The 12,153-nt window shown below is 36.5% G+C and overlaps 2 protein-coding genes and 1 non-coding gene across 5 annotated transcripts in view; 2 read left to right on the forward strand and 1 right to left on the reverse strand.

Moving 5' to 3' along the window:
* LOC135700502 (uncharacterized) overlaps positions 1 to 12,153 on the forward strand; it is a 430,325-nt gene that overhangs the window by 208,543 nt on the left and 209,629 nt on the right. The window lies entirely within an intron of this gene.
* Positions 1 to 12,153, reverse strand: part of LOC135700489 (uncharacterized) — a 325,126-nt gene that overhangs the window by 205,713 nt on the left and 107,260 nt on the right. The window lies entirely within an intron of this gene.
* On the forward strand, positions 10,184 to 10,257 carry TRNAI-AAU (transfer RNA isoleucine (anticodon AAU)). Its single transcript has one exon. It is a non-coding gene; the product is annotated as a tRNA-Ile (tRNA).

A 12,153-nucleotide genomic window follows, 5' to 3' on the forward strand; every position in this document is an offset into this window, starting at 1 on the left:
CATAGCGCCTCAAATCCCGCTCCGCTTGGCGCGTGCAAGCTTATCACCATTCACCCCTATTCTGTATTCCGATCGAAACGGATTTCTCATTCAAAAATAAAAAATGTATGGGAAATAGGGGTGAATTTCTGATCTTACCTTAAAATACCAGTGTTCGGTGAGGTGGATCAAAATGCATAATGGTCGAAGCGACCTATTGTAGGTTGTTAGTCTAGTCGAGTACAACATGAAATCACATTTGAAATTATTCTAACACCCCCAAATATAAAGTGATTGATAAAGAACCGATTTTGGGTAAGTGACCGCAAACTATCACGAGTAACTCAATAATGTTACTACCGAAAGGGGAGATACATTGTTATCCAAATATATACACATTTAAGGTAATTTTTTTGAAATTAGTGGAGTGTTTAGACGCCATTAAGGTGAGGCTTTGGTCAAAATTTGAGCAAATTCGGTCAACATTTACCCATTTGATGCCATTTTTCCGTGTTGATGGAGGTGACAATACTGTCAAACAATGGTCTAGGACTTGTATCACCTACGAATTTGTGCAACTTGCTTAATGCGAACAATTTTGTCAAAAACCGGAAGACGATCCAAGTTGATCCTGAAAAGTTATTAGCATTTTATTGAAGCATTGATCTGACTGATGTTAAATTTTAATCTTTCTTATAACTAATAAATTTTAAGGAGCAATGAGTTTTCAACGCCACCTATCGGCAAAACTTAAAAAAAAATTACCCAAAATATGATTTTTAACAATAGTTTTAAATTTTGGGGATGTTAGAACAATTAATTATTATTATTATTATTATTTATGGCACGTTGACGCCAAGTCGTGATTCGGTTATAAAATATAATAGACAACCAGATTAGAGTAATTGCTAGGAGAACATTATTTGCATAGTGGTTGTCAATTCTCAAATAAACTATCCTTTATTAAACTGGTCTCGTCTAAATAAACAAATAACGTGGGTAGATCACCTTTTCGTGGTACGTTACGGGATGTAAGATCTACCACCGATTCCTAGTCCTGACTACTTCAAACTAGGGGAACAAGATTTTTCAGTAATCCAAGGAACACATCTTAGTTCTTGTTACTTTTTATGCCTTGTTGATAGTGACAAGACTCGGCTTTGTCCACCGAGGGTGATCTTGAAACAAGGAAAAAATGAGTTAGTTAGTCTTCATTTATGTGATTGCTAATCTTCTATTCGTTGTTCCCTATTTTGAAATGGTTAAGACTAGGGTTCTGATGCATGGTCATTATCGGTGTTATTCCTTAATTTTGTTGCTAAGGAATCCAATTTTGGCTGGCAAAGGGGCGCGCCTTTCAACACTCCGAACGGTATAAATAGCGGGACCTTTCAATTAGAGTCGGATTATTGCGATAAATCCGAGAATGACAACTGTAAAAAAATCGAATACTTCATCATTTCTCAATAGTGACATGCACTAAATTATGGACACGGGATATACTGCAGTAGATCAAATTACTAGTCGCAGTGGTGTTAGGTCCCGAACAGAGGAAAAAAATAAAATAAACAACTTTGGCGAACACAAAAATATGATTATGAGCCTCAGGCATCACAAGAAAAGTGCCGTTGGGGTATTGTTGCACTGGACAACTTTACCATAGACAGGAACTTGCTATCCGATCATGGACCTGACTTATTACTAGAACCTAATGAGTCAATTGCAAAACAAACTGTCCTCTATCAGATGACTAGAGGATCATTGTTGTGCTCTGGCACCACCTAGTGAGTTGATTTCAAATTGAAGTATCTACTGATTCCAGACAGATCTTGTCCAATTCAACAACTTAGTTCAAAACATCCGGTGTTTATCTAATCATGAACCGGAGTTATCATCATTGTGGAAATATTGGTTGGATTTTAGCACCGCCATCTGATGAGTCAGTTCCGAAATTATAATAAATACATCGGTGTACCCCCATGTGTGTCTTTTTCATCAGTATGTCGCTTAGTTCGAGATCAAGAGCACATTGCTCTCCAAACCTTGCGTTCTCAATCCCTACCCTGCCATCCATTTGTTACAATTTGTTACCCCTAACCTCGAGATAGCCGCGCTTTACTCGGAATAGTCCCGCTTTACTAACGTTAGTTTTAAGTAAATTTGTTGAATATCGGCTCCGCAGAGCTACGGCAAATGAGCCTGGAAAAATAATCGTATTATATTAAAAAAAAGACAATTGACAAAACTTAAAGAAAACCTCATAAACCTTTTTGGCAGTTTTCATAAAATCAGGAAAGTCTAGGCTATTGCAGAAGTTATGAATTAGTGTCGATAATTTAAGGGCAGTTCCATGAACTTCAGAAAAATCTTGAGAATTTCACTGAAAATCATGAAATTATACTAATTATTTCTTCGAAATGTATCTTGTTTCTTTTCATGAGAAGTTTTTGAAGTTTTTCTGAAATTTCTGGAACTTGTTTAAGCTTGCGCAATTTTCTTGGAATCAAATCCAAGAAAATTTCGCGAGCTTAAACAAGTTCCACAAATTTCAGAAAAACTTCAAAAACTTTACATGAAAAGAAACAAGATACATTTCGAGAACTTCTATGGAAGTCTATGGAACTTAAGGGGGCAGATCCGAGAACTTCAGGATCTTTCACAAACATTAGGAAAATGCGGGAGCATTTTAAAGAAGTAGTAGTTTTTAGTAAGCTTAAAAATAGGGCGAATTTCAGGGGGAGTTCAGTTCCATTAGCTTCAGAATATGAGCGGATAGTTTTAAGAAGTTCCTAGATTTTCAGAGAACCTCAGAAATGTTAAGAAAATCATTGAGGTCTTCACAGAAGTTCATAAGTTCGCGGATGCTTAAAATTTTTTAGGGCAGTTGTTCAATTAAATTCAAGACGGTTCAACAAGCTTCATGAGAACTGTAAAAACGTTAGTGAAGTTTCAAGAACTTCAGCGCATTGTTAAAACCTTAGAGAAGATTCATGATCGTTAGGAAAGTTGGGGAATCTTTAGGTTGTCCGAAAAAAATCAGGGAAGTCTAAAAATTTGATAAGAAGTAAGTATTGTGAGCATCAGGATAATTTCGTAAATAACAAAAGAACTTCAAAGTAGTTTCATTTACTTCAGGAAAATTTTCAAGTATTTCTGAAGACCTCACAATACTGCATTCCAAGTTCAACGGAGATTTATCATGAAAATTTACTTGGAGTTCTCCTCAGTATTCGCTTTGTATGCTCCCAAATGGAATTATTCTAAAAATTCACTTGGAATGCTTTTCTGAATTCTCTAAAAAATATCACCATTATCTTTTGAATTACTTTCTTCTTTTCTTAAGAAATTGCAATTAACCTCAGCAATAAAAAAAAAACCCTTTGGAAAGAGTCTCAGAATTTTAGAATTCCATGAATCTCACCCATTTACAATCTTTTTTGAGCTGTGCCCATGCTTCCAGACGATCCCTGGTTTTCTCCCACAAACTTCATGAAATTATCCTCAGAATGCCCTTGAAATTTTCCTCCGAAATTCACAGGAGTTCTGCTCATCAGAAACTACAGGGTTTCCTTGAAATTCTACTCAAAACTATCTCAGGCTTCATATGAAATCTAAAATTTATCAGAACTACCTTGAAAGCAGATTGCACTTGATGTTTTTTTTAAAGAGATGAAGTATTTAAAAAAAACTTTGTTTTTCTCAAAGAGGTTCTCCCTTGGAATGAGGTCCTTAGAAATAATAATAACATTCCATAAGCCTTTAAAACTGTGAATGGAATTTGATTCCAGTTTCTTGAACATTTCTTCAACTATTATAACTTTCAAGTCCAGAATCTTAAAAACATGTTCAAATTTAAAATTTGTGGGAAATATGCATATAGGGTAGAGAGCTACTTCGCCTAATCGCCCATTTTGGGCCTATCGAGCAGAAAACATCAAATAAATCCATGATTTCAGAGTTAACAAGTTAGTTATGCGTTTGGTACGATACTTTAGTTAATAAGCTACGGAAAGAAGTCAATAAGAACGCGTGATATGATGGTTTGCACCCATTATTCCCAAAAACAAAAGAAGCGCTCCGACCGAATCAATTTTTATCTTCATCCGATAGGCCGAAGTGAGTTCATTGGCGTTTCGATGCGTTAGGCCGAGTTTAGAATCCGTTGGCCAAGTTTGGCGTCAAGAAGCAGTGTTAGACTTTTGACAATATCTCAACGATTGGTTTCTATTTATCAAATCTTACGCTACATACGGAAAGGTAAATAAATTTGGAAGCCATCAGTAATAATAACATTCCGTTTGGTGCTAAACTGCGCTAGATTACGAAAGACTAAGTGCGTGTTGTGCTTAATAGGCCGGAAATGGGGTAGTGTTAACCCTACCAGAACAAAAATAAATATCAAGCCTCTGAATTTTTAAACTTTATCTGTTGCTGAATTAATCCACTCTGGACCTGTAGTGTTCAATGTGTGAATTACAATAATGACAATCGTTTGTATTTTAAAATGCATTATTTTCTTTATCCTATAGTATCCTTAGTAAAAAATTTATTAAATTCCCTGAAACTTCCAGGTATTTTCAGAAAAAAAATAAAATTCTCTGAGGATTCCCGGTTTTCCAGGATTTTTCAAGTAGTAAACACCCTGGATAATACCGTGGATTTGGTCGTTAAGTTTCTATTGAATCTTTCGCTTTAGAGGTTCATATCGTACATAAGTGTTTATGAGATACTAATTGAGTAAGTCCAAATCATCAGAACGACTACTTTTCTTCTCTTAGGTCACTTTGTATCAACTTTTTTTCAACTATGAGGTCATCTATTTCTTCAACGTGGTCACTAAAATCACTATTTCTGACAGCATTGATCGTTGTCAGCTAATGTTTCATCCGAACAGGAAATCGCTCTAACGGAAAGTCTGTTCGCTTCTGGTTTGCGACGGATGTGTTCTGTTGCCAACTTTAACGATTGAATTCTAAACTTGCCAGAGTGCCATTTTGACTCCAAACGATGTGATTATGATGCTCTCAATGGTGAGCTTGACTGAATTGACTGAAACCGCACTTGTCCGTCGCTCCACACGACATACAAAACGACTCCGAGCTTGGACACAAGAAATATGTTTTCGCAACCGAACAGAACAAAACAGGCAATTTGTGAGACAATTAGAGACAAAATCAACGTGGATCTGCAATACCGTGAGTACCTACCGAACATTCCAAACGATCTGAAGCAGGGGTTGAAACTGTTGACGTTTTTTACTACACTCACTTCGTTGTCGTGCGCGACAGTCTGTTTGTATTCGTACTCTCATGCTATACCGTCGTCTCTCTTATACAACACGAACGGTAGAACAACATTCGAGCAAAAAGAAAATTATCAAATAACTATCATATGACATGTGTGATTTTGTTCTAATTTCTTAATTTGGTGTAAATTAAAGCATTTCTGATCAGAAATGTTATTACTAGGACATCGTTGTTTGCTATTTTCAGAATTCACACAAGCACAACATCAGCAACTCTTATTATGAGAAAAACCAAAATACATACATTCGTGACGGTCTTCGGCAAAAATGTTGTATGACAGAGCCTGTCATATGACATTTTAGTTTGGTAGTGTTATTTGATATCTTGTTTTGCAAATGTCGGAAGCAAAGGCAGTCAATTATCACAGAAAATGTGTCGACTACGGTGACCGCTTACAAGACTGATCTGAAGTCTATTCCTGCGGCTTTGTGGAGTTTTATCAAACGAAAAACATTGCTCGTCAGATCAAGTTGATTTCTGAATTTCAGATCATTTAGCGCCTTCCGTTCCCAAAATCTTCAACCGTTTGCCTTCGGAAGGTAATCCATGCGAGGCCTGCAAAACCGCCGTTACGCCTATCGAAAAAGCCTGTAGCGTTCATTCTGTTGAGAACTGCAAAGGTTTTCCTATTCTGTACACTTTATCGAAGATTTTGGAGTCCATTATTCACTGCCGAAATTCCAACACGAATTTGTTCTACTGTCACCAACCTGATGTCCAGTGGCGTCCTGTAACCTCACTTTTTACCTGTGGACCAACTTTCAAAACCAGATTTAATGCCATATTTATACTCGAATCGGTTGAGAAATACACTTAATCTTCTAGTTTACTCGATATCTATCCATTGCAAGCACTATTTTGATAATTCTTTATGTTTTGAGAGTTGGTGCACAGGTAGACTGAGGTTAAGGAAACACCACTGCTGATGTCATACTTATGTCAGCATTATCAACGGCGAAAAAAACAACGACAAGTGGATGTAGTATAAGTGGACTTCTCCAAGGCTTCCACATGGCTTACAGGGTGTCTAATTCCTTTAAAAATCCTGGAATACTCAGGGAATTTTATTTTACCTGATAAATCCTGGAATTCTCAGGGAATTTTTAAATTATCGTATTCTCAATCAATACTTAAAAATATGAATATAAATCGTTTAGTTAACATCCATTCGTGAAACTTGAATTGTTTTTTTTTTAAGGTTCTGAGACATAGATTAAAAATTTTAAACCCTGTGCCTAATAAAATCAAACTTGGAGAAATTTTCAAGAACCTGGAACGATAATAAACATTCAAGACGTCGGACAATGAATGTTTTCAAAGAGCCCAAATTAGAGTAGAGTAGATTTCTTTATACAAAGAACCCAGATTTTTTTTAAAGATAAAGCTTGCAAAAGTTTCACAGCTTATGGACTTTAATGAATGAACTTGATGAGAGTTTCCAAGGAACTCGGAATTCAGAGGAAGAATTGTTTGGAACACTTGAAGTGATATTTAAGGATTCCTTTCATGATTCTAGGTGGCAGGCAAGAAGACAGGCAAGGAATTATAAGGAATATTTCAAGGGAATTTCCAAAGAATTTTTGAGGTGAACTTTAAAGGAATACTTAGGAGAGTTTCAAGGCTATTCCTGTAATATTTTTTAGATAATTCAAAGAAGAATTTCCTTGATAATTCTAAGGATCATTCCATGAAATTTACAGGACTGCTGCTAGAGATTTATGAGTGGAATTTAGAGGAATTTAGGAGGATAATTTTGAGAGAATAGTTAGTGCATACTGAGGGAATGAATGGGTAACAAGGTCAAATTTAGTTAAGTGAAAGGTTGTCGTAAAAACATCTTTTTGGGACCATTTACTAATTAAGATCTAAGCTTAAAAAAAACTTGGGATCTGGCTTGAACCTTGAAATATAATTCAAGGTTTTTTCGAAGAGAACTCCTATGGAATCCTGGAATTAGAAAGTCATTCTAAAAAAAGATAGCGCTACTTCGTCATATTCCCGTTCTATCGAACAGAAAACATCAATAAAATCAATGATTTCACCGTATACAAATAGTTATACGATGCGTTAGCTCATAAGCTCACGGGAGCAACAATCAAGCATTTCGCCGTTGTTCACATCAATGTGATGAATATAGGGGCAGGCTTGCTGAAACTTAAACTCACTGGAGGTTTTCAAACTCTTTTATCTTGCGAGTTTAGCCAGCCCTCACCTCGAGTGAGTGGCGGCAGGAATATGGAAGAAGTAAACAAAAACTCCTCGAGAGAGAGGGAGAGTGAACTTCAGCGAGAGGATGATTTTACGTGAGGTGCGCTTTTCGAGACTCCGGATGACTTTTTTGTTCGACGCAAGAAACTCAGAGCGTGCGATAGAAAACATGAACACGAATAGTAGCGAACCTCACTCTTATGTTATCCCCTTTCGCTCACAAGCTCTGAAGCTCAGTGGAATGATTTGGCAGTAGGCATTCTACTCCTCAGAAAAATGCTACGCTCGGCTCATTCAAACTCGCGAGAGGGGTTAGGATGACTACAACAGACTCTCGAACAGATCACTCTTTCTAGCGTTCAGCACTGCGAAGCAAGTGTTCTGTTCTATCGTACCTCCGTCAGGTTAACCACTGTCAGTATACCCAAAAGTGTTAGATTGTTAAAAAATGTCAAAATCATGTGAGCTACAGTACATTTATATGTGGTTGACAGGAATAGAGTGCCCCCCAACAAAGCCTATAAGAGCGCGTTGTATAAATATTTACACTCATTGTTCTCATAACAGTAGAAGTGCTGAACGACAACGAAAAAAAAAGAAACCCTAGAAAAACCAATGGCGTTTCAATGCGTTAGGACGAGATTAAAACTCGTAGAACGAATTTGGATTCTAGAAGCAGTGTTCGATTTCTAACAATATCTCAATAATGTGTGACTCTATCACATCAAACGGTACGGAAATTAGATCAAAAAGCCTTCAAAGGCCTTATGAGGAAAGCTTTATGTAAATTGTTTGTACAATTTAAGTAGAATTGCATGGTAATTTTGAATACAACTCCACGTTGATTGTGAGGAAATGTCCTGGAGAATTTAAAAGAATCTCTGAAACGAACTCAAAGAGAATTCAGATTTTAATTCCCAAAAATATTCAAACCTCCACAATTCCAAGTAATTTCTGACAAGATTCTCAAAGTAATGTTGGCAAAAACTTTTAAGGATTTTTATCATAAATTTCAAGAAAATTGTGATAAGAATTCTATAGGAATCTGAAGATGATTCGATTCCAAAGGAATTCTAGGGAGAATTTGATAGTCTCGATAGTGAGACACTAATTAGCTGTAATTTTAGTTGATCTTCGTGGAAGTTCAAACGCAAGTCATCTGCGGATTATATCATGGGAGTATTGAGGAGAATGCAACAGAATTAAAAAAGTATTTATAACAGAATTTTGCGAAAATTTAACCGGAATTTGAGACAAATTATAACAACATTTTAAGGATAATTCGAGAGGATTTTTTTTTTAATTTGAGTGTAGTGTGTAAATTCGCTCATTGGGAAAATCATTGTGAGAATGGAAAAGAAAAAAGTTCTGATAAGAATTCCTAGGAAATCCTGACAAAAAAATCCAAGGGGATTCTGAAAAGAGTTCCAAACGAATTCTGATATAAAATCCAAGGAAATCTCAATGTGATAATAGTTGCAAAGGAATTCGAAGGCGAATTCTAATATGGAGGATAGTTTATTGCGAATTACGAAGAAGATTCCAAGTTACTTCTAAGGAGAATATCAAAGAAGTTCTGGAAACATTCCAAAGATACTTTTGAAAAGAGGTTGATTGAAATGATTAAAAATTTCCAAGATAATTTTAAAGAGGATTTCAACCGAATTCAGACACAATACTTAAAACTCAATGGCAATTTAAAAAAAAATCATTGCTCAGCAATTTATCGATCGATTTTAAATGTATTGATATCGAATAAATCTTTGAAGTATGAAGTTTGAAATGTCGTCAATAGATTTGAAATTTGTCAATTAATAACTGAGCTATGATTTTTCAAACACTGCAAGTTTGCCGTTACACATTTTACCGGAGGCATCGTGTTCGGAGTTTTAAGGAATAGTGAGGTGTGTTTCTAGGAAATGAATTGACTATTATGAAATTAAAAAAAAAACACATTAAGCATCTTTGAAATGTTTGGTCAGTCTGCTGGCATTCATTCCATAGAATGGCCGTTGTACGAGCACCACTGCGTTAGATCGCTGCTGTATCCAATTTAATTAGGTCTTTTTTCTCTACGATCCCGGTAAATCAAAATAAATATTTTAATCGTCGTAGTTTTAGCTAAAGACTTTGTATAAATAAATAAAATAAGCAAATAGAGTTAATGTCCCTAATGTCGGACTAAGCGTCCCTAATATTAGGCCCGTACATACATTTCGAAGGAGAGCATTTTTTGACAATTTTTCAAGAGCAATCAAAAATAACTATTTATTGTCCAGATGATGCATTGTTTTAAGAAAACAACAAGAACGCGAGGTTTTTATCGATGGGCCCAATCTTTAGATCCATAGACCAACATTAGAGTTGTTTTCCTACAGCAAATTGAGAACTACTGCATTGTTACATAGCTTTTCTGATGTACATGGGCTTCTGTTCACCGTCCTCGAGATAGTGTAGTTCATTTTGTTAATAATGGTTTGAAACTTTGAACATTGAAAACAACTCACAAATCTGTCGGGCTCAGCAACGAAGCAGCTGTAAGCAGCTGATTCTCCACTGCCTTTAGTAACCCTTTTCAAGCAAACAGTTCCTTCGCACCTGGTAGTGAAACTGAATAAAAAAAAACCGTAAACCCCCTGTGTTACGGTGCCAAATTTCTCAAGGGCTATTTTCTATCGGTTTAACAAGGTGGCCCCATAGCTCAGTTGGTTAGAGCGTCGTGCTAATAACGCGAAGGTCGTGAGTTCGATCCTCTCTGGAGCCAGTATTATTTTTTGTGCCAACTAAAAATCCACTTTTTTGCAAAGTGCACAGCACAACGGTGGGGTGATAAACTGACGATTTTTGTTATGCTACAATGATAGAATCACACGCTTCGATAAACTGAATTTCAAACGTGTAGATGTTTACTCCGATTTGCCCATATCGACAGCCAACCGGCGGCATGCGATCTCTAAAGCAAATAAACAAACGAAGACGCGCTATATACAGCTCTACACATTCAAAGAAAACTAAGTGAGTAGATAGCCACTCGTTCAACGGTAGGTAGGTATGTGAGTAGTAGGCACCGGTCAAGTTACTACGACGCCCACTTGATGAGCACCCATATTAAGTGATTGATCAAGTGGCGGTATGTTATGAGCAATTATATGTTTATCTTATGATTTGAAATGTGTGTTCACGGTGGGAAAAATGGTAACCTTTATTTTGTGAATCGATACTGCAATCTTTGATTTGGTTGAGTAAGATTTCTTCCATGGATTTCTCTTTTTCTTTATTTCATAACTGAAACCAACATCCGTAATTTTCGTTTTTCTTAAGTAGTTAATTAAGATGAACTCGAAGCGGGAAAGAACCCTTAATCACACCCTTTAGCACCGCTCTTCCAACCATATTAATTGCTGACAAACACGTTCAACGCCTACGAACTAGTCCTGTGTACATGTTAGCGGAAGGAGAAGAACTGGTTATTTGTTTCAAATATATTTAAGGAAGGTCCATAAATATGTTGCTAACATTTTGATTGAATTAAATATGTAAAAACAATATGTAAGATCAGTTTTGAAAGAGTTACTTCGTTTGGTAATACCCACCAAACCAAGCGACGGCTACTTCTTCCAGAACCAAACATTTGAATGATTTTCTAGATCCAGTACGATCATGAATCTGATTAATTGCAAAATTCCTATATCGTTCTTATAAAAACCTACGCATGAATCTTTCCTTCCCCGGTTGGGTGTACGTAGGACGCTGCTTGAAAAATTACTCATTGAAGCAGTTACCCATAAGAGCCACGCTCTTAGCTGTTTCTTTCTGTTATTTTTTGCCAAGCTTTTTCCCGTCTCTCTGTTTGAACGTTTCAAGATAACACGCCGAACCACGCGCCACAAGTAGATTATCACTGATTACTGCGGATTATTATTCATTCGTTCGAGATTTTAATTATCTTGGGCACTTTTTGACCTCGAACTTCTTCAAACTGAAAAAAAAACAGGGCTCCTCTCAATTATGATCTTCAAACGTCAAGTTGGAAGAAACGAGTCGAGTTTGCTAATTTCATCAAGATTTTTGGCATGATTGAAACAGGTTAATTTATATGTGTGAAAATTAAGCGTCCCAACCGTAACTCTAACGGTGATGACGACGGTGAGTGATGCCTGTCCCATCCCTAGGCAGCAATAAATACAAGTGCTAAAAATCTAATTCGTCTCTTCCTTCTCACTGTGGCCGGGATTTGACAAATTGTTAATGCACTGTTAGAAAGTACCCCGGGGGAATGGTTCGCATCATTTTTTTTACATTGTATTTTATTTCTCGGGGCCGTGATCAGGAACCTGCTGATCTGGATATGCCAAGCGTTTTTTTTTTATAATTTTATTTAACTCGGACAATGGACCGAAAATTAAAATAAGAAAATCACAGCGGATACCAGTATTACCTTGAACTGCTGACCGAGTTTCTGCTTTCACGGTTCCGGAGGGGAGCCGGCTTTTATATTTATATTAATAATAAATAGGGCGATGGTTTTATATATTATTTATCAGCACGCAAGAGTGGAACCAACGCATTTTCGGGAGCAGGAAATTGTCTTGATTTTAATCTGGAAGTCAGATGATTCGAATTAACATTGTGGATAAGCAGCGGATTTCAATCTAGATGA

Source organism: Ochlerotatus camptorhynchus, unplaced genomic scaffold, assembly GCF_037179485.1.
Source record: "Ochlerotatus camptorhynchus isolate MF236.1 unplaced genomic scaffold, CSIRO-AGI_Acam_v1.1 ptg000137l, whole genome shotgun sequence".
Taxonomy (NCBI): domain Eukaryota; kingdom Metazoa; phylum Arthropoda; class Insecta; order Diptera; family Culicidae; genus Ochlerotatus; species Ochlerotatus camptorhynchus.